Source organism: Neofelis nebulosa, chromosome 7 (genome assembly GCF_028018385.1).
Source record: "Neofelis nebulosa isolate mNeoNeb1 chromosome 7, mNeoNeb1.pri, whole genome shotgun sequence".
Lineage (NCBI taxonomy): Eukaryota > Metazoa > Chordata > Mammalia > Carnivora > Felidae > Neofelis > Neofelis nebulosa.
This window is the reverse complement of record NC_080788.1, coordinates 113202540-113227367: the sequence shown is the minus strand read 5'-3', so window position 1 is coordinate 113227367 and position 24828 is coordinate 113202540. Positions and strand designations below refer to the sequence as shown.

Here is a 24828-nt window from a genome sequence, read left to right as displayed (position 1 = left end):
TAGTTTGGTATCTGTTTCTCTTCACTAGGTTGCCAGCTATAAGATGGCTGGGACTTGGTCTGTTTTATTTTCTGCTATATACATAGCAGCTACACATGCACCTAGAACATGGTAAATAAATACTTGTCGAATAAATGTAAAGAAACGCCTCCTCGGATGTGAGGGCGATCTGGCTGCGACATCTGTCACCCCATTGATCGCCAGGGTTGATTCGGCTGATCTGGCTGGCTAGGCGGGTGTCCCCTTCCTCCCTCACCGCTCCATGTGCGTCCCTCCCGAAGCTGCGCGCTCGGTCGAAGAGGACGACCTTCCCCGATAGAGGAGGACCGTTCTTCGGTCAAGGGTATACGAGTAGCTGCGCTCCCCTGCTAGAACCTCCAAACAAGCTCTCAAGAAACGCCTCCTCAATAATCCAGATTTGCTATCTCAAAAAATTGGTTCTTTGTTTCTTAAAATACCTTCTAGCATTTTATCAGTTATCACTTAGCAGGTATTTGGACACCTTCTACAAACTCTGCCATTCTAGGCATCCCCTTAACCACACTGAATCTTGCAGTTGAAGAACTTTTGGTTTTTGGTGGGCCCTTAAAACATTCTAAGGGCAAAATAAGACCACTGAGGGGGTGTGCCTCTTAACCCACAGCTCTGATGAAAGAAGTATCACATTCCTTTATTTCCCCTGATTAATTTGAATCTGTTTGAGGCTCCTTGCTCCTGGTTGGTAGGAAATATCAAGTCTTTATTATTCATGGATGATTCAAAAATGAAATAGATACTTTTCTTAGGGAACTTACTGTTTACAAAATTTGATTAGATTTACTGATGATACATCATTTTTACATGTCTTCAGTGTACAGGTATGTTAAAAGATAAATAAAAGATTCTGAAAACATGCTTTGGGAGTATGTGGTGGGAGAGATAGTGAGCATAGAAATAATTCTGGGCACTCGGGACTGGGGTTGGGATTGCATATCAGCTAGATCTTGGTGGGTGGGTAGAGCCTAGACAGCTAGTGATAGAAAAGGCAGGTAGAGTTGGGGAAGAAGGTGAGAGCACAGTATGTAGAATGAAAGACAGGCTATACGAAATGGTGGGGAAGAGCAGAATGAGGCAAAAGAAAAGAAACAGCTCCATCACAAAACCTACCTCCAAATTATTTCCTCGTTGTAGATTGTAGATCTAAACATCAGTAGCCAAAAATGAAACTTCTATAAAATAGGACCTCTGGATGGGAAAAGGCTCTCCAAACAGGACAGTAAACATATAATCATAAAGGAGAAGTGACAAATTGGACTTTACTGGAATTAAAAATCTCTGTTCTTCAATAGATATAATTAAGAGCATTAAAAGGCAAACAACACAGTGGTGAAGATATTTGCAACACATGTAATAAGGAACTTACATCTAGAATATACAAGTAACTTCTATAAAACCATAAGAAAATAACAGACAAACCCAATGGAAAAATGGGCAAGTGATCCGAACAGGTATTTTATAAAAGAGAATATTTGAATAAGCAATGAACATATAAAAAATTTAATTAATCATGGGAAATGCAAAATAAAACCACAATGAGATAACACTTCATACTAATTAGAATAGGCTAAAACCTAAGACTGATAATATTAAGTTTTGGGAAGGATATGGAACAATCCAAATTCCTATACATTGCAGGTGGGAATGGAAATTGGCACAAATTTTTTTTGGCACAAAAATTGGCACAAAACTTTAGGAAATTGAACATTATGTACTTACATTATAAATACACATACATTAAGATCCAGCAGTTCCACTCCTATGGATATATGAACAGCAATATATACGCCTGAGTTCCAAGAAATGTGTGCAGGTATTACATTATTTATCATTATTTATGATCATCTCAAATTGAAAAGAACCCTAATATCCATCAACAAGAGAATGGATAAATGAATGCTGTGTAGTCATGTGATGTAATGCCAGACAGTCAATAAAATGAACAAAATATAGCCATACATAGCAAAATGCATAAGCAATATAATATTGAATGAAAAGAAGCCAACAATTTTAAATATATGATCCCATTTAAATTAGTTCAAAGCAAATTGTAATATGATACTCAGGGATAATGTTCATGTGATAAAACTATAAAGAAACAAAAGGAATGGTTGCAATGTATGTGCTGCGGAAGCAAGCACAGGAATGGTTACAATAAAAGTCAAGACGGTAGTTTCCCTTGTGAGGTGCTAAGGATAGGGATTAGGAGGGAATTCTGAATGTTCTCTTCTTACTGGAGGTGGTGGTCACATGGAACCTCACTTCGTGGAGGATCATTGAGCTACCCCATTTTGATTTCTGTGCTTTTTGTATATATTATAGCTCACCAGCAAAAATGAAAAAGAAATAAGCCTATAAATACAGATTTAAAAAGAGACTATTCAAAATAAATAAAATAAAATAAAATAAAATAAAATAAAAAAATAGACTGTTCAATGTGTGGAATGCTAGGCTGGATCTGGATTTTATTCCATAGGATCTAGGGAGGCATGAAAGTGCTCCTTTGTTAGGCAGGAAGACGATCTTTTTACTTGCACTATAACACTAACTGAAATCCAAAGAAAGAAATTTTTTTCTATAGTACTACCATTTTTACTTCTAAGTATTTTTTTTTTTTGCCATCCTTGTTAGGTAAGTGGCTGAAACTAGATACAGTTTTAATTTTCAATATTTTTCAAAGAAGACACAGAAAATAAAAATGGTTCATGTCACTGACTAGTTTTCATAGTAATTTTTATTGACTTTATAATATTAATATTCATTTGAATGGATTTACCTTAATTTACTTAACTATCCTTGTATTGCTTTAAATTCATTCTGACATTTCATTATTATAAGCAATACCTCATATTGCTTGTAGACATCATTTTCCCATTGAATGGTTGCCTTAGAACATATTCTCACAAATATTATTTCAAGGTCAAAAATTATGAATATTTTAATGAAGGCTGATATTTGCAGATTATTTTCCAGGAGAACTTTTAGTAGTTCATATTGTCAGACACTATGTGTGAGCAGATTCATTCATTTAGGAATCCAGCAAATATTTAATGAGAACCTATTATACTCCGGTGCTATCTCTGCTGTCAGAGACTTTAATGTCAAATGAGGGAGACAAAAAAACAACTACAGTTGGGGAGCTGGGGAAGGTCCCTCTGAAGACCAGATCCATATAGCCCATTAGTTGTGAAATGTGTCACGACTGTGTTTTAAAAGATGTGAAAGTCCATTGGTGGTTTTTGAGCACCAAAGAAATGATATGAAGAGAATGAATATGGTATGAGTAGAATGGAACTTTAGAAGGATTGATGGCCATAAGTTATAGGAGAGATTGGCTGGGGGAGTGACTGATGCGAGGAAGAATTGTGTGAAGCTTTGGGGTGAAAATAAGTGAAGTTTCCTGAACTAGGAAAGACCCAGGGCAAAGAGAGAAAGGAAGAGATGTAAATTACTATAACACTATTTAACAAGTTAGGAGAAAATGCACAAGCCATGTAAAATGTCATAGTATAAACACAAAGTATAATCAGACCATTAGGGTTGACAATTCCACACTGCAGATGGCTGAATGACTTTTGGGTCTAATTATGACACATGTCTGCCCTACTCGATGCCATACCCAACCTGATGGTTAGACAATCATGTGGCTCTATTAGTATGGCTGTGGGAACCTGAATGCCTATATTCCTAATTTTTGTGTCTTTAAAAATATGCCCCAAATGATACTTAAAGGTAGATTTTGCATCCCATATATATTGTGATTTTCCCAGGGTGCTGCTGGCCTTACACCATAATAGACTCTGGCTGTCTGATACATTTGCTCTTGCAACACCATTAAAATTTATTGCTGAAAATGAACACAAGTGGCATCAAAATGCTCCCCGACAGCTTTTACCAGCTCTCTTCGTAAATCAAGGGACCATAAATCAGGCAGATGTTAAACATCCGAGTTGAAGCTGCATCTCTAGGTTTGAGCCCAGGGTCCACACTGATGTGTAGCTGGGAACCACGTTTGCTCTGCTCATCTTCTCTACGAGAGCATATGGGACAGCACTAACCAAGAATTACAGACTTGGGATCCTGAAATCCCACAAAATTAATGAATTGTAAAGTTTTTATGGAGATGGGGGAAATGGAGGGAGTGTAACTGAATGGCTTGGTTTAGCAGCCCTTCAGCTACTGTCTTTCTGCTTCTTTTTATGAACAGTGGGCATTGTGGTCCATTCAGGCCAACACTGTCCCAGTGCTTGTGCGTCTCTGTGGGAATGGCATGTGTCAGTGCTAAAAGCTTCCAAACCAACACAGCATGATTTTGAATGTTCAGGAGACTTTGGCTCAATTTTAACAATTTAATGTCATGTAAAACCAGAAGCAAGTCCTGAAAAACTGAGATCTACATAAAAAAAAAAACAAAAAAACAAAAAAACTTAGCTGTCCCTATTTTCCTCTTCCTGTTGGCTGCCCAGTAATTTCTCTGATCTCTTCTTCACCTGCCTTCACATAATTTATGATTTTCTTGCTCTCCTCAGTGTGTTCTTTCTAATCTATAAAACCAACACTTATTTTCTCTCTTGTGTGCCTCTAGGAATCTTGCAGTCAAAAATCTTCCAGGACAATACATCTATCCGTTGTTAAGAACTAACTATGTTCCAGGCATCATGCTGGTTCTTTACATATATTATTTCTGATTATTTCTGTGATATTATCACTATCTTTTACCTAAGACAGTGGAAACTCAGGCTGCTTCAATAGTCTTATGGTTACAAACCAGTGGTGGCTTTTCTGATATCAGAATCTATATCTGACTCTAAAACTTATTTTTATTTCCATGTTAGTTTTCTGCCTCTCATTAAAAACTTAACAAAATAATCTGAACCCAATTTTGCTCCCTTGAGAATTTGGAAAGTTTGAGGCTTTATCAAATTTATTTGCACATCTACTCTTCCCATGACAGCTTGGTTAATGCCTTGCTGGGCTTTAAGCTGTAACTCTCCCAGACTCAGAGGTCTGGCTGAGGTTTTTCAGAGACTAAGGAAAATCCTTATTTGCTCCAGGCTGCAGACTTTGAGCAGCCTTGCTGCTTAGTCTGGAGCCTGTCCTGAAGCTGAGGAACATCACTAACCATGCCCCCAACTGACAGATAAATCTGGCTGTCATCATGCTTGTCACTGACCACATCTCATATTCCCTGGGCTGTCCCCTGAAGAAGGATTGCCTCTCCAGGTGACTGTTTAGGCCTGAATCACTGCTGCATACATCACCCAGGCAAATCAGATCAAGCGAATTCATTGCACATGTTGGAGTGATTTCACCAGATAAAATACATAATGTGTCACAGTTGATCTAGCACTCACTCACCAAAGCGACCTCTCTGAGAGTGGTCTGCTTGCTTATTAGGAAAAGGGAGGGCTTAGTGGAGGAAAAGGGAACCACTATGAACTTACTGTTGAATCTACTAAGGAGAGATCCTAAAACAATGCTGCATTCACAAAAGCTTCCAGGGGTGCCTGGTTGGCTCAGTCGGTTAAGTGTCTGACTTCGGCTCAGGTCATGATCTCACGGTTTGTAAGTTCAAGCCCCGGGCCGGGCTCTGTGCTGACAGCTTAGAGCCTGGAGCCTACTTCGGATTCTGTGTCCCCCTCTCTCTCTGCCCCTCCTCCACTCGTGCTCAGTCTCTCTCTGTCTCTCAAAAATGAATAAATGTAAAAAAAGAAAAAAAAGTTTCCATCTTTTTATAACAATAACTTTCAAACAGACTCAAAAATAGAGAAAATAGTAAAATAAAGCTTCATATGCCCATAAATCAGACTTAAAATTATTTTTAAAAGTTTTTTTAATGTTTATTTATTATTGAGAGACAGAGCATGAGCAGGAGACGGGCAGAGAGAGGGGGAGACACAGAATCTGAAGAAGCCTCCAGGCTCTGAGCCATCAGCACAGAGCTTGACATGGGGCTTGAACTCACAGACTGTGAGATCATGACCTGAGCCAAAGTCAGACGTTTAACTGACTGAGCCACCCAGGTGCCCCTCAGACTTATTATTATTATTAAGAATTGCACGATGAAGAACTTGCAACGGTGCCCAAAACTTCAGGGATCAAATCACACACAAAAAATGAAGAAATAATTACTAGGTTGGTACATTTATATAATAGATTATACTTGATTAAAAGTTCATATTCACATTTGTATTTCCTCCCTCTCATTGAAATACTGTTAAAAGTAATTCCCTAATCATCTGTTATTGGCCTAGAAATTTTCATATAAAAACAAGCATATAAATGTATATTAAAGTTTAGTTACATTTGCTTTATTTATTTATTCCTGCAAACTTACTTTTGGGGGTTAGAAGTAGGATAGCAGCTTATAGGCCTCATATGTGCCAGTGAAGAGAAATAACAAGACAAACTCAAACTTCCTGTTGCTTTTTCTCAAAAAATAGATGCCCATTCATTTGTTTAAAAATGTTTACTGAGTGCCTCCCAATGTGCTATACTTTGCTAGGCATTGGCAATAAAAATGACAAAAAGAAAAAGGCAGCATGGTGTTACAAAGAGCACTGGCTCTGCCACATACTAGGTGCTCAAGAAATGGTCACATCCATATTCATGACAATAACACTATAGTTATTACATACTATCAGGGTAAGGTCCTGCCCTTAAGAAGCTTTCAGCCTCATTGAGTGAGGCAGATATTCAAAATAATAGGTGCATCGAGGTTATAAACACTGGGATGGAATTATCTATGGGGCACAGTGGGGAAAATAAAGAGGGAATTAATTGTGTCTAGGATGGGTGATAATTGAACTGATGCAGTACAGACACAGTAGATGCCCTCCAGACGCGGGCTTGGGATGCACGTTGTGGGGACAGAATGGCAATCCAATGGCACAAAGAGCCCGAGTAAATGCACAAAGGTGGAAAGGTATGGAGAGTTCACAGCACTCCACGTAGGCACCATGACGGAACTGGGGGGTAGACAGGAGGCTACATCACAAATAACCTTTTATGCCTTTGAACTGTAGCCTGTAAACAGTGGGGAGCCAGTGAAGAGTTTCAAACAAAGGAGTCCCAGGATTATATCTGGGAGCTGTGGGTGATGGAGGTATCCCTAGTACCTAGAATAGCAGAACCTAGTAATTGAAAAAAAAAAAGTTAGATAAATATTACATCTCCGTAAAGTTTGAGAGACACCTGTTGTAAAAACTGAAGACTACTAGTAATGAGAGCCATAAGGATAATGTATCATCACTGTGTGTGATCAGGTCCTTTCCCGTCCATCTCGCCTATAGCCAGAGTTCAGTGCTTGCTCCCCTTCTGAATTCTCTATGTTCGTGAAGTCTGTCATGACCTCCCACCCCAGACACCAAAGCTGGACCCTTAGGGTCAGCCTTGACTTCTCCTTCTCCAGAGTACCCCTGGCTCCCTTTCCCATCAAAGAACTACTAAAGCACTAAGTCTGACTGATTTCATCACTTAAGCGTCCCTCATATCTAGTTCTTCCTCCCCCTACCCCCTGTCCCCCACCCCCCGCCAACTACTATCTTAGCACAGGCCTTTATCATCTCTCACCTGGACTGACACCTGCTAACCAGTTGGCCTGCATCCCATCACCTGCACACCCAGACCCAATCCTGTGACTCCTTTGTTTGTAATTCTTGGCTGGCTCCCCACTGTTCACAGGATACAGTGGGAAGGCACAAAAGGTTGTGTGTGATGTGGCCCCCTGTCTACACCCCCAGGTCAGTCACGGTGCCTAAGTGTTGTGCCATGACCTCTCCATATCTCTTCACCTCTATATGGATACTAATGTAATCTCATTCAAGCGGGGGCCTTCATGGTCCAGTCTCAAAACATGATCATGATCAAAAATCATAGTCCACCAATTAAAAAGAAATTTCCAAATAACTAAGTCTTTTTTAATTCCTAATCTTGGGGCACCTGGGTGTCTCCGTTGGTTAAGTGTAAACTCTTGATTTCGGCTCTGGTCATCATCTCACAGTTTGTAAGTTTGAGCCCTGGGTTGGGCTCTGCGCTGGCAGCATGGAGCCTGCTTGGGAGTCTCTCTCTCTCCCTCTCTCTCTGCCTCTCCTCTGTTCCTGCACTCACTTGTGTGTGCTCTCTCTGTCTCAAAATCAATAAATAAACTAAAAAAAAATAGCTATTTTTGGACATTTTTCAAGGACTTAATCCTGGGAAATGTTTCTTTTTTTCAACTCTTTTCTCTTTCATCCGTTTCCCTCCCATACTGCAAACACTCCCCATCTCTCTTCAGAGCTACCCCTGCTTTAGCCCTCCCCAAGCCCTGGCTCTCATCCCTCTTCCTTCCATGCCTCCCTCTCCTCCCGGTTCTGTGCTACAAAAGAACAGAGGACCAGGGGGCCAGAGCAGGCAGCAATTGATCAGAGAGACAAAGTCAGATACCTCTTTACTTAGCAGAGAGAGAGAACAGGCTGGAAATATACAATTACAATTTGGGTTTCATTACACAAAGATGAATAAGCCATCTGTGATGATGGACACCTCACTCCCCACTGATGTGGATGTCATAATCATTTCATGTTTATTTTTGTTGTAGGCGACTTTCATCTGTGGATGGTAATGCCAACATTATAATGAGCCAGGAAAGCTTGCTTACTGGAAGAGGGGTGAGGGCAGCTTGTGTTAGGGGAACTGCCTCTGCCAGGAAGCTGGGACTGTCTGTTCTCTTTGGGATTCACACTCCAGGCTGCTTCTGGCTGGCATCACCTGTGGCACTTGAGGGAGATGTTTTGGAATTGGCTTTCATGAGAGTAAAGAGCATTAAGGCAGCTAGGGCTGAGCCAGCAGACTGCTTTGGCTGGTGGGGGAGAGAGTCCCTTTGCTTTGGTCACATGTCACTGTCTCCTGGCCTGCTGGCTGCATGCACAGCCCCTTCACCATTCCTGATTTCTGACTTAGCCTGGCTCCTTGCCTAACTACTTGCTCCAGAACTCAAAGGCCTTCCAGTGTTGATATCATGTTAATTTGGATGCTATTTTCTTATCTGGACGTTGACTTCTCTGCTACTGCTATCTGCTTTCTGAAGGGCCCTGCTTCTGGCTTGATTGTGTAGGACTTGAGAGAATTTAGCAGCAGGAGGTAATGAGCCAATTAAGGACATACTGAGGGGAGGGATTAAATTGACCATGTTGTGCCAGAGAGAAGGTAACTTAGGAGAGACTGTATAGAATGTGGTCTTTGACCTTGGTGGTATATTGGAGTTACCTAGAGAGTTAAGAGGAAAAAAAAAGATGCTTGAGTCCCAAACCACTTATGTTGAAGTCTGGGATTGGGACCTGTGGTGGCCAGCCAACACGACTGCCAACCGTGATCCTTTCCCTGGGTATTCCCTCCCACGGAATGTGGGCAGGACTTTGTGGCTTTCTTCTGATGAACAGAACAAGATGGAAGTGAAAGTATGTGTCTTGTAGACCAGGTCCTGGAAGACAGTGTGGCATTGCTTTCTGCCTCTCTCAGATCACTTGCATTGGGGAGAGCCAAAATGTCATGTGATGAGTAGCCCCATGGAAGGGGGTGAAGAACTTTGGCCAACAGCCATGTGGCCGAATTTAGAGGTGTATTCTCCTTCCTAGGCCAACCCCCAGGTCACTGCAGCCCCAGCTGGCACCTTGATTACAGCACCATGAGAGACTCTAAACCAGAACCAGAACCACCTGGCTAAGCTGTGTCCAGATTCCAGACCTACAGAAACCGTGAGATACTACATTTATGATTTAAAAAAATTTTTTTGAATGTTTATTTTTGAGAGAGAGAGAATGTGCAAGTGCGCATGAGCAGGGGAGGGGCAGAGAGAGAGGGAGACACAGAATCCAAAGCAGGCTCCAGGCTCTGAGCTGTCAGCACAGAGCCTGATCCAGAGCTTGAACTCACCAACCACAAGATCATGACCTGAGCCAAAGTCAAACACTTAACCACCTGAGCTACCCAGGCGCCCCACTACATTTATGATTTTTAAGCCTCTAAGCTTGGAGTGATTTGCTACACAGCAATAGATAATTAATATAGGGCTCAAGCATTTGTAGTTTTTACAAGTTTTCTAGGTGACTCTAAAGTGTAGCCACTGGTATAATGGATTGAATGAGAGGAGGCACTGAGGCTGTGAGGCACTGGGAGCTGTGGAAGGAAATGGATAACCTGCCAGCCCTGGGGTGTCAGTTACCTGTCAGTAACCATGTTACACACTTCTATCCAGTGTCATGGTGTCACGCTGACTTTACAGATATCATCCCTACCTTGCAGAAGAGGAAACGAGATTTAGCAAAACAAACTTGGCCAAGTTAGAAAGACTTAAAACCTAAGTTTAGCCTTATTCAGAAGCCTCTACTATTTCTGCCTGGTCGCCAGAGAGACAGGTTGGACCAAGGAGAGAGATCTGCATCCTGCTGAGCCAGGAGCTGAGCCAGGAGCCTACTTGTTGGTCTTTTGTACCTGGATGTGCCTTCTGCTCTAGTGGCTGATAGGTGCTCACAGGAAGGAGTGTTGACTACATGCTCACCAGGAGTGTTGATTACATGTGCATCAACATCTAGCTCTCAGTAAACATCTGCTGGGGAAGCCTGGGCAAGAGCTGGTTTGCAGAGAAGCAACCAGTCCAAGCTGTGCAGCCCTACCTGCCAGCATAGCCTAAGTGGGGCCTTTCCTGTTGACCTTAGAGATTTGTGGGCCAGCCTAGAGCCCTAAGCTCTTCTTTCTGGCCACTCTATGCCATGACTTAGACCTGGAGCCCTTTCCCCTTGCTGCCCACAATGTACTAACGTGATCCCAAGGGTGCCAGGTGTGCCTGGGCTCCAAGTCATTAACACGCACTGCCTAACCCTGTCCATCTTTATTTAACCCTGGGGAGAACATCTGCCTTGTGTTAAAGATGGTTCTGGAATGAAGTTTAGAGAACAACTAGCCTAGAAAAAGTGAGAAAACATGTCTCCTCCACTTGGAACTTTACAGGAGAGTTTTAAAAATCATTATCTTCCAAGCTGCATGGTATTCAGCAGGCTTCAGCTACAAAGACCATCCCTAAAAGAAACACATTATCATAATTGAATAATCTTTAATTACTGATTCCAAAATGGAAAACAGCAAAACAAAATCCAAACCCAGCTCTCAATTTATGTTTAGTGAGGATTACATAAAGTTAATATCTTGTGGAAATAGCTCAGTAAGTTTAATTACTCAGCAGTGGTGTCTTATAAATCTGGAAGCAAATAGCTAAGTCAATTAGCTGCTCCAGCCTGGTTCACAATACCTTCCCCTTCTATGGGCAAGTATCTTTAGTGACCCTAAGCTGTTATGTCATAATGCTCAAGCACACAGGCACACTCCTAGGGCTTTGAAAGGTGGTGACAGTCATAGGGACACATCATGTTCCTTTGATGAACCCCCATCACAGTAAGTCAGAGAGGACAATGAAGCCAAGTGCAGCCAGGCAACCTGGGGCAGGGACTCAATGAGAGGTGGAAATCAATGAGGCTCAGACAATACATCCGTGAGGTCAAGGCAACATTTATTCCCTTCTCCCACTTTGTCTCTGCCCTGCAAATCTGGATACCATTTAAAGATGTGTGTTTGCAGTGAGGGTTATGATGACATTTGCAAAGTAAAATAATTTTTTTTAATAATGGAAAAATGTGAAGAAGAAAATAAAGATCACCTGTAATCCCACTACCCATACATAACTACTTTTTAATGTTTGGAAAACTTTGTAGTCTTTTTTAAAGAGACAAACAAATTTTAAAAATCTGCATAGTTTCCTTTCTTGCCTTTTAATTGTGTCAAGAATATTTCCTCCTGTGATGAAAAGTCATTTAATGGATGGTCAGTATTCTCTTGTAAGGTGAAATCACAAGTTAGTTAACCAGTTTTCTATTACTGGATATACAGGCTGTTTGCAACTTTTTGCTATACAAATAAATACTACATCTACATGTTTGATTTTACATAAATTGTTGTCCTATTTACTGATAATTTTCTTAAGATAAATTCCAAGAAGTAGACGTTCCTGAGCTAGAGAAGTACACATTTTTAAGCATACTGTTAAAATCACTATTTCTCTAGATACTGGACTGCCATGTCTCGTTGTATAGTTGGAACACTGCACAAAGGTGCCCAGCTGAGAGGTTGAATTAGGGCTGAAATCCAGTCTGCATTTCCTTTGCCCAGCCCGGCATCCTGCAAGTGGGGTACCACATAGCGAAAAGAATGGTTTTTTACCTTGCCCCAAAGCTCCATTGATTGTTATACCATTCACCTTTGGGGGCTCTACCTGATCAAAGGGGACTTGTCTTTTCACCTTGTCTGCCTATGTGGGGTCTTTTTGTAAATCATATGTAGATGCTGTACGTGCTCTCTCGAGGCCGATTTAACAGTATGATTTTTATTTTAAGTCGACAAATTGATAGGAAAAATCAGTATCTCGTTTAAATTTACACTGGATGTCTATTTCAGTGGTTTGGATCGCCAAAAGCCTCCCTTCACACCACCTTCACTATTATCTTGCGTCTCCTTATCAAAGCACCTTTAAGTAATTGTTCTCTGATTACAAAATTCTCCAAATTGGGCTTCCAATCTTATCTCAGTCACTGTGATCCTAACACTAAGGAAGTATGTGTTTCTCATATTCACTTGGGTAGAGATGGATTTGCTGTGAAGTTAATGTGGTTGAAGCTTTAGGGTCCTTTCCAGGGCTCTGGACCTAATTTGGTATTAGAAATTTTTTTTTACGATCACCCAAATTGTAGAACCATCAGACGCTGCAAAATATGGACTCGCCCCTGTGTAGAGACTACTGGTCTCATATATTCCCAGTCTCAAATTTCATTTGAATGTCTGTTAGCACTAACTGGGATCTTTGGAAGCTATGGATATAGTAAACTGCTATTTTAAAATATTTTCTTAAGAATAGTATGTCCTTGGGGCGCCTGGGTGGCTCAGTCGGTTAACCGTCTGACCTCAGCTCAGGTCATGACCTCGCGGTCCGTGGGTTCGAGCCCCGCGTCGGGCTCTGTGCGACAGCTCAGAGCCTGAAGCCTGCTTCCGATTCTGTGTCTCCCTCTCTCTCTGCCCCTCCCCCGTTCATGCTCTGTCTCTCTCTCTGTCTCAAAAATAAATAAACGTTAAAAAAAATTAAAAAAAAAAAAAAAAGAATAGTATGTCCTTTTAGTACTCACTCTGTACTTTCTCCAGCTATTCCCTTAGGACTATAATCTCTTCTGTCCATAATGAGTTTAAATATCATATGTGTGATATATATATCTATATATCTATATCTATATATCTATATCTATATATATATAGAGAGAGATGTATCTATATATCTATATCTATATATATATAGAGATATCTATATATCTATATGTTTTATATATATCTATAGATATAGATATAGATATATAGATATAGATATAGATATATAGATATATATAAAACATACTTTTAAATAACTTTTAGCTTGTCTGTCCTTTGGCTGCCTATTCAACTCTAGTAAGCTTTAGCCCTGCATTGCCAACTACACACATTCTACATTTTTCTAGGATCGCCAAACCATCTCTGGTTAACCAAGTCGTCAGCACCCTCTGATTATATTCATGCTGACTTCAAGCCTTTTGGCCACCACAGTTAACCTCCAGGTCTACTTAAATATATGCACATTTCAAAAAAAAAAAAATATATATGCACATTTCCAGAATAATTTTTTTGTGAGACATCTGTTCACAATTCAGTGGTGTTGCATGGTCTAATTTTGTTTTTAGATGTTGAATCTAAAGTAGTTTAGTCAAACTGTATGTTGTTACATCTTGTCTTTGCCTCTCCTTGCTTGGGCAAAATACTTAGGTGAATTTTGGTTCAGTTTTCACATTGTTTTGAAAGCAACAATAGTTAGAATTGCCCTTTTGGAAAAGGATAAATTAAGATGAGACCTGTTTTGTTCATGCTATATCCCGTCCCTAGACTAGTGCCTGGCTCTTAATGTATGCTCAATAAATGTTAGTGTTTAAATGAGTGAAAACACAATGTATATACATCCAGAACTTGCTGCATTTGAGCTGAAGTGCCCCAGAGAAATTGAAGTTGTGTTCAAGAGACTGAAGCAGCGGATGGCTGATGCAGCAGTTTATGATCTAATCAGGGATTCTCAAGCCTTCAAGTGGAGAAAATCAATAACAAAGACACAATTTGCTTAAAGGAATCTGGCTCTTTTCTCTAGACCCAGGAAACCACTGTTGAGAAGTTCATGGTGCCAGTTCAATGGGCAAGCAGTCTTATGCTGAAACCTGGCCAGCTGGAGAACGTGGGAAGGAGCTGGGGGGATGAGGATCACTCAGGGTGATGCTCTCGGAGGGCACAAGCGCCAGAGTACCTGCCTTCAAACAGGGCTTCTGAGCCTCAAGTCCCTAGAATCGGGTCTACTGACTCTGATTCTGGGGATCCCAGTACTTTGGCAATTCTTAAATAGTTCCAAGACCCAGAAAGGGTAAAGAATCATTTGAGTTTCTGCTTAAAATCAGAAAGCTAGAGGGAGAAAGTAGAGGGTTCAAGGTGGTACCTGCCATGAATGTGCAAGAGGAAGCAACAGCATTCTGCATGGCACCTTCTGTTGCCTCTGCCTTCAGGCAGGGAGAAAAAGGCTGCTTTTCAGACCAATTGTGCCATTCTCTCCAGATTGGCACCTTTGGGTGCTCACCAAACATTAGCAAATCTTGCTCTTCTTCCTAAATCCTCAACTTGGTGATTGTCTTCTGCACAGGATTTAGACGAGACAACATGCATGCCCTAAATGTACACAGCTGGCAGATAAGGAAAAATGTCTAGAGTAAGCATCTGTGACTGGAGGAAAAGAATGGATATGGGTTCATGTTTATCTCATGTCATAGCAGGAGATACCTACATTCTTGTTTCCTTTATTTGTTTCACCATAGGAGATCTGGAAGGAAAAGCTTCATGCAAAGACATTGAAGGAAGGGGTTTTCAAGAGGGACAGTTGTTGACTTTGATGTGAAAGTTATGAAACTCTCCCCTGGTCATCAGGCTGGATTTTGATGACAATGAGACAGTTTCTTTAGGGCCAAAAGATATCATGCAGGTTTAAATTTAAGCTCACAGACTCCCCAACTGCTTTTATACCCTGCAAGGGTGAAGGGATAGAGAGGAGAGAACAGATGTAAGAGGAAAGGCAAGCTCTGCCTTGACTGGGTAATTTTTGCTCTCTGTATGGAAAGTAGTCAAACTCCTTCTTTCTCCTGGGCTCTGTAGACATGGTCATCACTGGGGACCTCTCACACACACGTCTTGCACTGTGGAGAGTGCCCTCCATTCCCTGGGCAAGCCACATCCCAGTAGCCCCTGGCTCACTGGTGGTCCGCCCTATGGTGTTCTGGAGCTGGCCCATACCACCTCATGAAGCTAATTGTGCATATCCATTCCTGACTGTATGTTCGGGGACTCCAGACTGGTAACTGGAAATTGGCCATAGTGAGAGTATTTACACTCAGGTACTCCATAGCCACATGTGGCTAGTGGCTTCTTTATTGGACAAAACATTTCCATCATTGCAAAAGTTGCATCAGACAGTGTTGATTTGGATGGATGGTGCTGTGAGAAGTTTAAACTGGTAGAGATCTATAATTTGGCTATTGTTGAAAGCACTGCTATAAACAGTGGGGTACATGTGCCCCTATGAATCAGCACTCCTGTATCTTTTGGGTAAATTCCTAGTAGTGCTATTGCCAGGTTGTAGGGTAGTTCTATTTTTAATTTTTTGAGGAACGTCCCCACTGTTTTCCAGAGTGGCTGCAAGAGCCTAAATGTCCGTTGACTGATGAATGGATAAAGAAGATGTGGTTTATATATACAATGGAATACTACTTGGCAATGAGAAAGAATGAAATCGTGCCATTTGCAGCAACGTGGATGGAGCTGGAAGGTACTATGCTAAGTGAAATAAGTCAGTCAGAGAAAGACAGATATCTTGTTTTCATTCACATGTGGAACTTGAGAAACTTAACAGAAGACAATGGGGGAAGGAAAGGGGGAAAAATAGTTACAAACAGAGAGGGAGGGAGGCAAACCATAAGAGACTCTTAAATAAAGAGAACAAACTGAGGGTAGATGGAGGGATGGAGGAGAGGGGAAAATGGGTGATGGGCATTGAGGAGGGCACTTGTTAGGATGAGCACTGGGTGTTGTATGTAAGCGATGAATCATGGGAATCTACCCCCAAAACCAAGAGCACACTTTACTCACTGTATGTTAGCCAATTATATAAATTATACAAAATTATATGAATTATATAATTAGATAAAAAATAAAAATAAAATTTAAAAAATGGGAATGCTATAAAAAACAAGTAAACTGGTAAGGATCTGATATGAAAATGAAGGAGAGCCCTAATTCTAAACAAACTCCAGTGTACATTAAATTAAGGTCTTGAAGTTGAGTTTGTACAGCTATATAACATTTCACAATCAAGATGTTATGAAGCCTCTAGAGAGGGACAGGAGACAAGATTGCACCATCTTATAGCCTTCAGTCATAGTGCCACAGAAAACAGATTTCTGGGCAAATGTCATACACATTTGTGAAGGTTGATATGTGTGTTTTTGACTTTGTCACTTGCTTTTAAATCATCGCTGGGTTTTTGACACTGTCACCCATCAACTTTTGCTAATCTGCCTAGAGGTCAAAGTTGGGATGTGGGACTGAGAAGGGGAAGCTGAGGAGTCTCAGAAGGCAGCTTCTAGACCAAGAGCCATTGAAATTTGGTAGTCTCAGTAGAGCTCATATTTTATGGGCACTAAGGAAAAATCTCTTCTCTACGAGGGTGCAGAAATTTTTCCTAGCTATAGAAATTGGGGGATTATTAGACTTGATTTAGAGATCTTGGATTTTTACCACCCTGATCATTTCTTCCATTCACCTAGTGAGTGGATTCTTAAACAGTAGGTGGTGGGTTTTCCCCAGCCAGGAGTAAGAGGAATTGATATTCATGTTTCAGTGTAATGTGTATGAATGAGTATATATTTTGATCTGATCACCAGCTTTGATATCTGAGTAATGGGCCATGCCTGGGTAATACCCCAGAGCTATCACTATCAGCATTTGTGCAGCATTTGGAGCCCCCCTTTGACAGAGTCCTTGAGTGAAAAATGGCTTTGGTCTTAGAAGTGGCCTTCTGAGCACAACACATCAAGTCCAGTGCTCAAGGGGCCTGTGTGTGTTGTGACATATCTTTATAACCTGCAGCAGAGACAGCAGTGAGGCAGTTTTGCTGATGTATGTAGGCTTAATGGTTTTTATATTGTCATCCTGAGTTATGAAGCTTTTCCAAGGCAGATGGTGGTGCAATGCCTGATGGCAAAGGAGGAGGTCAAGGTGGGGAAATGTGAGGAGCTCCAGTGGTGAATCAGGGAGACCACCCCAGACATGGGAAAGCTAGACTTGACCTGGAAAGGCATGTTTTCCTGTGGAACACACAGAAGTCTTTCAAGAAAGATCATTAAGCCACTGAGAGAGCAAGAAGGGAATGATGCAAGGATCACGTGGAAGTTGATGGTGAATGGAAGGTGGTTGTATTTTTTTTTCTGGGATGCAAATGTGGAATGATCAAGTTGCCTGATTTCTAGCCACCACCCACTAGTGGCAGTCCCTTTCTTTACGTTTATGTTCTAGAAGATTTTCTCTGCTTTTTTTAAGGAATATATAAAGAGAACATGATTGCTCTTGGAGAATATAAAAAATAAATCAGATATTCTTTGGAAAACATTTTCTCTTGTTTAGTTTTAAAGAGAGAGGTGTGTTATTATCTGCCTGAAGGGAGCTTTGGGAACACATCTCAGTCAGGTGGCTCCTGGTTCCTGCATAGCCTGGAATCAGACCAGAATTGATGCCTGACTCTACAGATAACACGTAAAACTTGGAGCCTGAGTTAGAAGACCTGATTCTGTTATAAAGGCCTTCTTATGGGTCTCTGATTCTTTTTTTTATTTTTTTATTTTTTTAATGTTTATTTATTTTTGAGAGAGAGAGACACACACACAGAGTGTGAGCAGGGGAGGGGCAGACAGAAAGGGAGACACAGAATCCGAAGCAGGCTCCAGGCTCTGAATTGTTAGCACAGAGCCTGACGAACTCACGAGGCATGAGGTCATGACCTGAGCCGAAGTCGGACACTTAACTGACTGAGCCACCCAGGCGCCCTGGGTCTCTGATTCTTGAACCTATTATCCAGATTCCACCCACTCTCATATCACTTCCATTGGGAAATAGCAGGACTTCTATCCCATATTTCTATTTTTACTACATTTTTCTTCTTGCCACGTAAACTCTATCCCTGGATTCTCAATATCTGGATGTTTGGGTCTGGATCCTCAACTGAAATCTCCAGTTGCTCCACTGATCATCTGCTTCCAAAACTATTAGAAAAAGGACACTGCATTTGCTATGGACACAAACTTAGCTTCTATCTCTGTAGGCTAGTACTTTGCAAACACCAAAGGGAAGAAAATGGCCTTACTTCAAAAGTTACTTTAGTCCTTATAAGAAATATTTCATGACACTTATTGTGGACATCAACCTATGAAGAATATGAAAATGTGCAAGGCTCAACTCTATCCTTAAATAGCTTAAATTTTAATTAGATATATGAACCTGGAACACATGAAAAAGTAAATGATAATAATAATTACTTAATTAATAGAAGTAAGTGATACAAGTACTAAATGCCCACTGTATGCCAGGTGATTTACATATGTCTTTTGAAATTACCCTACAAAGTATACTATACTCTTTGAAATTACCCTACAAAGTATGATTATCTGCATTTAACTGATGAGAACCCTGAGTCAGAGAAGGCAAGGAACTTTCCACAACTCACTCAGTTAACAAAGATGAAACCAGGGCCTGTCCCCAAAGCCAGAGTTCTTTCTTTTGAAATATATTACCTTTATATTTGTTTGTTTTAGTTAGGATAGAGATTATCGCTATGCATAAAACTGATGCTTAGTAAAAAGAGTTATAAGGAATCCTGAAAGAAGGAAAGTTCTGTGGCATGAATGGTTAAAGAATACTCTGGGTAGAGGTGGACTGATTTTAGCTAAGATCTGAAGAACAAGTGGAAGGAATTTGGAAGAGGAAAGAGAGACCAACCTATCTGCGAGGGGACTGGTTTGATATCCAGCATCCTGGAGTGGACTTGCAGGGTGCATTTGGAAGTGTAGCTTAGCCTCATCTCAGTTCCAATTGAGACGTTCCTTAAGGGCTGCAAAAGTCCTGAGAACAGGAAAGAATTATGACTGTTATCCCAGTGCTTGGGTCACCACTCAATGCCAAGGTTTGCTCCTGGAAGGATCTTCCTAGTTGGTTGTCGTCTGTGACCGTATTCTAGATAAGCACAAAGGTTTTGGATGTTAAACAGTGTTGATAGCCTCCATTCTGTTGGTGCCAGTTCTGAGAATTGCTCTAGGAGTTGAATAATTACTGGGTTTATGGTTTCTTTGGCTTTACCAAAAACATTAGACTTTTAGTCTGTCTGTATGCCTCTGATCCAGAGCCAAAGATCTTAACTACACAGAGCTCTTAGGCAGAAGAAATGCTGTCTTGCAGCCATGGGCCTGTGCTCTGGTGTCTCCCAGTTGTCAGCTTAATAGTTTTGGGGTACTACCTGTAATCCTATCCCATAATCCAATCTTTCCCACCTTCATTCTCACAACCACCTGAAGAGATGGTACTATCATTATCTGGATGGCACAGAGGGTGAAACTGATTCCTACAGAAGTTAAGACACCAAACAGAAAAGACAGAGGTCATCAGGATTCTCCTTTCTTCCTAGGTTGGACCATAACCTGGTATACAAGTTCTTTAGGTTTTCTCCAGGTGCATTTCACACTGCAGTTCTTTCTGTCCCTTTTTCTCTGTAAATTTTTTTGCTTGTGAAGATTCTCTTATGGCATCCCTCTGTGATGGATCTGTGAAACCACAGAAACCCAGCCAGTGGGCGTTAGACTGCCTGACTCATGGGTCCTCCTTTTTGGAAGTGGTCAGTAGTGTCTGAAGCATCTCAGAGTGCACCTGGCCCCCTGTGCCTGTCAGAACCACTGGGAATAAATCCCCTCTTTGCCCAGCAGTAATCAGCTCACCCCTTGAAGCATGAAATTTGATTAGCGCTTTTATCTCTGCTGCATCACTGGGACTGTTATTACAGGTCATAAAATTTACTTGTGTCCCACCCCATCCACCCCTCTGTCAGTGTGACCCTGATGTAGGACTCAGCGACCTCTGGGAAACAAGAACAGGGGTGGCTGCTTACTGGGGGAGGAACTTCACTCTTTTTTCATTTATGTGAACTTGTATATGGTAATGCTGCCAGAAAAGGGAGCTCACTTCTCAGGGAAACCTAAGGGTTATCAGGATTGGGTTTTGTACCTTTAGTATATCTTAAATGAGGGTAGGAGATGATGCGGCTGTATGTACTAAGATCTGCCTTATTGCATTTGCAGTGCAAAATTTGTCCAAAATTATAAAAAGAACTACATGCACACTGTAGAAATGAGTTAAGGGTCTGTATGTGGAATTGACAGCCTATAGTGATTTCTCAACTGTTTTGCAAATTAGAATATTTTAGGGAGGTCTTAACAACACATATTATCAGTCCTTATATCCTACCATTTACATGTGAATCCATATTTCTGAGAATTCAGCCCAGGAGTCTGTACTAGTCATGTTGGACCAGTGTTCTGGGATGCACTGATGGAAGGGGAGGCTGGCTGGATCTGCCTTCATTTGAATGCCCCCAAGGATCAGGCATATCAGAGCTTGGGTACCTTGGTCTGAGGATGCCTTTTCAGAATCACTGAAACTTGAGTAAAGAGGGTTTATTTTAAGAATTTAGCGAGGCATCCAAGGCCAGGAGAGAGTCCTGTTGGACCATGTGGGAACAGGGACTCTAAGTGGGACTAGAGTCAGGACAGAGTCTGTTCTCTTGTTCCTCAAATGCCATACTCTCTGCCTGTGCAGGACCCAATCTATTCAGGTCAAGTATCTACTGCACTGACTGGTTTCTTGTTTCATGGTCCCAATTCTTGAAAGATGAAAGGTGACTGGTCAGATTTGTCCTGGTCTGCCAGTGGTATGGCTTCTCCTGTGTCCTGTGACTGTGTGCAGTCAAACTGACTGGAGCTGAGGAAGCCAAGTCAGCCAGGTTCAGCTATGGTCAGAATATGTCCCCCCAAATTTATATGTTGAAATCCTACCCCCCCCAAGATGATGGTATTAGGAGATGGGCTTTGAGAGGTGATTATGTTATCAGGATGGAGCCTCATGAGTGGAATTAGTGTCCTTCTAAGAGAGACCCCAGAGAGATCCCTTGCTCCTTCCATGATGTGAGGATGACCCAGAAAAGAGGCTTAGCTGACCATGCTGGCACCCTGATCTTGGACTTCCAGCCTCTAGAACTATGAGAAATAAATTGTTTATAAGCCACTCAGTCAGTGCTACTTTGTGATAGCAGCCCAAACTAACTAAGACAGGCTCCTAGATCTTCCCCCTCGAGGGCTCTGAAGATCTTCCACATTAAAATAAGCAGGACAATGAGAATAACAGGTACATTGCTTAGCATTTATTATACCACCAAAGACTGACATCTGTCATTTTAACAAAACACAACTCTTACATGGTCCAGAAGCAGTTATGGTGGCATGGGTAGCACCTTCTTTTTCTGTAATTAGGATGCATGGGAAGTCAAGACAGAATCAGCCTTCTTTTATTGCACTGTTTTTCATTCATTGATTCATTAAACAAGCATTTATTGAGCACATATTATGTACCAGGTACTCTTTGGGGGCTTTGTTACTATTTTAAATGCTTGGGATACTTTGGTGAGTAAAACAGGCAAAGATACATGTTTTTGAGGAGCTAGTATTTTAGGATAGAGAGTATTTTAGGATAGAGAGGAAGGTAGGTATGGAATAATAAAATAAATAAGTAAATTATGCAGTGTGTTAGAAAGGTATTAGTGCTTTAAAGGGAAAGGGGGAACATATGTCAGAGTAAAGAAGGTACAGAATACCAAGTAAGTGGGTTACAATTTTAAATACGGTGGTTAGTATGGTCTAACTGAGATGACATTTGAGCAAAAATTGAAGGAGTTTTAGATGTGTGGAGAAAGAGCATTCTAGGCAGAGAGCACAGTCTAAGCAAAGGCCCTGAGAGATGCCAGTGTTAATGGGATGAGTGAATGAGGTCACAGTAGTAGCAGAGGCTATAAGGACAACAAGCATATGGGTGGGCCTTGTAGCCATTTATGAAGACATTGGCATTTACTCTGCATAAGATGGAAATCAAGGCAAGATTATAAGGGGAGAGATGACATGATCTGACTTATTTTTTCATTGATCTTTTGTTTGTTTTAAACTTTTTATTATGGAAATTTTAAACAAAAGCAGGCAGAATAGTATAATAAACCCTCTGCAGCCATCACTCAATTATAAAATTACCAACTTGTCAGTCTTTTAAATACGTCCATTCAATGGGAGAAGATATTTGCAAATGACATATCAGGTAAAGGGTTAGTATCCAAAATCTGTAAATAACTTACCAAACTCAACACCCAAAAAAACAAATAATCCAGTGAAGAAATGGGCAGAAGAGGGGCACCTGGGTGGCTCAGTTGGTTAAGTGTCCAACTTCGGCTCAGGTCATGATCTCACAGTTTGTGGGTTCGAGCCCTGCGTTGGGCTCTGTGCTGACAGCTCAGAGCCTGTAGCCTGCTTCAGATTCTATATCTCCCTCTCTCTCTGCCCCTCCCCTGCTCATGCTTTGTCTCTCTCTGTCTCAAAAATAAATAAAACATTAAAAAAATTTTTTAAAAGAAATGGACATGAATAGACACTTCTCTAAAGAAGACATCCGGATGACCAACAGACACATGAAAAGATGCTCAATGTCACTCCTCATCAGGGAAATACAAATCAAAACCACACTGAGATATCACCTCACACCAGTCAGAGTGGCTAAAATGAACAACTCAGGAGACTAGATTCTGGAGAGGATGTGGAGAAATGGGAACCCTCTTGCACTGTTGGTGGGAATGCAAACTGGTGCAGCCGCTCTGGAAAACAGTGTGGAGGTTCCTCAAAAAGTTAAAAATAGATCTACCCTATGACCCAGCAATAGCACTGCTAGGAATTTACCCAAGGGATACTGGAGTGCTGATGCATAGGGGCACTTGTACCCCAATGTTTATAGCAGCACTTTCAACAATAACCAAATTATGGAAAGAGCCTAAATGTCCATCAACTGACGAATGGATAAAGAAGTTGTGGTTTATATATACAATGGAGTACTACATGGCAATGAGAAAGAATGAAATATGGCCTTTTGTAGCAATGTGAATGGAACTAGAGAGTGTTATGCTAAGTGAAATAAGTCAATCAGAGAAAGATGGATATCATATGTTCTCACTCATATGTGGAACTTGAGAAACTTAACGAAGACCATGGGGGAAGGGAAGGGGACAAATAGTTTTGACCAAGGAGGCAAACCATAAAGAGCTCTTAAATACAGAGAACAAACTGAGTGTTGATGAGGGGGGCAGGGGAGAGGGGAAAATGGGTGATGGGTATTGAGGAGGGCACTTGTTGGGAGGAGCACTGAGTGTTGTATGTAAGTGATGAATCCAAAAGCACACTGTATACACTGTATGTTAGCTAGCTTGACAATAAATTACATTAAAAAATAATAAATACCTCTATTCACTTCCCTTCCTTTCTAAATCCAGATATAATATCATTTAACCAGTAAATATTTCAGTTACATAATGTATTTTTGAGGTATAATTTATAGTAAAGTGCAGCTACATGAATATTTTCATGTATATATAGTTTTGTAACAACCATCCAGATCAAGATATAAAATATTTCTAGTACCCAGGTTCTTTTGTCAACTTCCAAATCCATAAACGCCGCCCCCCGCCACCATTTAAGGTAGCCACTATTCTGACCTCTATTAGCACAGATTTATTTTGCCTGTTCTTGAATTTCCTATAATAGAATCTTACAGTATGTAGTCTCTGTGTCTGGCTATTTTAGTTTACCATTTTGTTTGTGAGATTCATTGATGGGTTGGGAGTAGTAGAAGTTTGTTATTTTTAATTGACGTATTTCATTATATGGATATAGCACAATTTATCAATTCTCCTGTTCACATTTGCTTTGTTTTTAATTTTTGGTTACTGTCAACATTCTTCTGTATGTAGACACATACACTTATATCTCTTAGATACATATCTAAGAGTTATTGCATCCGGGAGTACAATTGCATGGGGTAGGCAAGTATTTAACTTTAGCAGATATCTCCGATACCGTTGAAATGATTTCACTCTCCCCTGTAATGTGTAAGAGTTCCAATCGCTCCACATACTCACCAAAACTTTCACTGTCAGTTTTAAAATTTTAACCATTCTGGTGGGCATGGGAGTGTCCAATTTCCTAATGAGTACTATTATTGAGTATCTTTTTCCTATACTTACTGTCCATTTGAATTCACCTTTTATAAAGTGCCTGTTAGAGCATTTTATTTATTTATTTATTACATACTTATTCACTTATTTAATTATTTATTTATTCTTTAATGTTTATTTATTTCTGAGCAAAAGAGTTTGGGTGGGAGGGGCAGAGAATCTGAAGTGGGCTCTGTACTGACAGCAGTGAACCCGACACAAGGCTCAAATCCATGAACGGTGAGATCATGACTCAAGCCGAAGTC

The 24828-nt window shown here is 40.8% G+C and overlaps 1 long non-coding RNA gene across 2 annotated transcripts in view; it reads left to right on the top strand.

The window, feature by feature from the left end:
* The window catches only part of LOC131517366 (uncharacterized), a 92146-nt gene that overhangs the window by 4626 nt on the left and 62692 nt on the right, over positions 1-24828 (top strand). Inside the window, exon 1 of one of the 2 annotated variants that reach the window (XR_009264556.1) lies at positions 15863-15994. The exons of the other annotated variant lie outside the window; for it this stretch is intronic. This is a non-coding gene — a long non-coding RNA (uncharacterized LOC131517366). Of the gene's footprint in view, positions 1-15862; positions 15995-24828 lie in introns of those variants that run through there. 2 annotated transcript variants of the gene reach the window in all.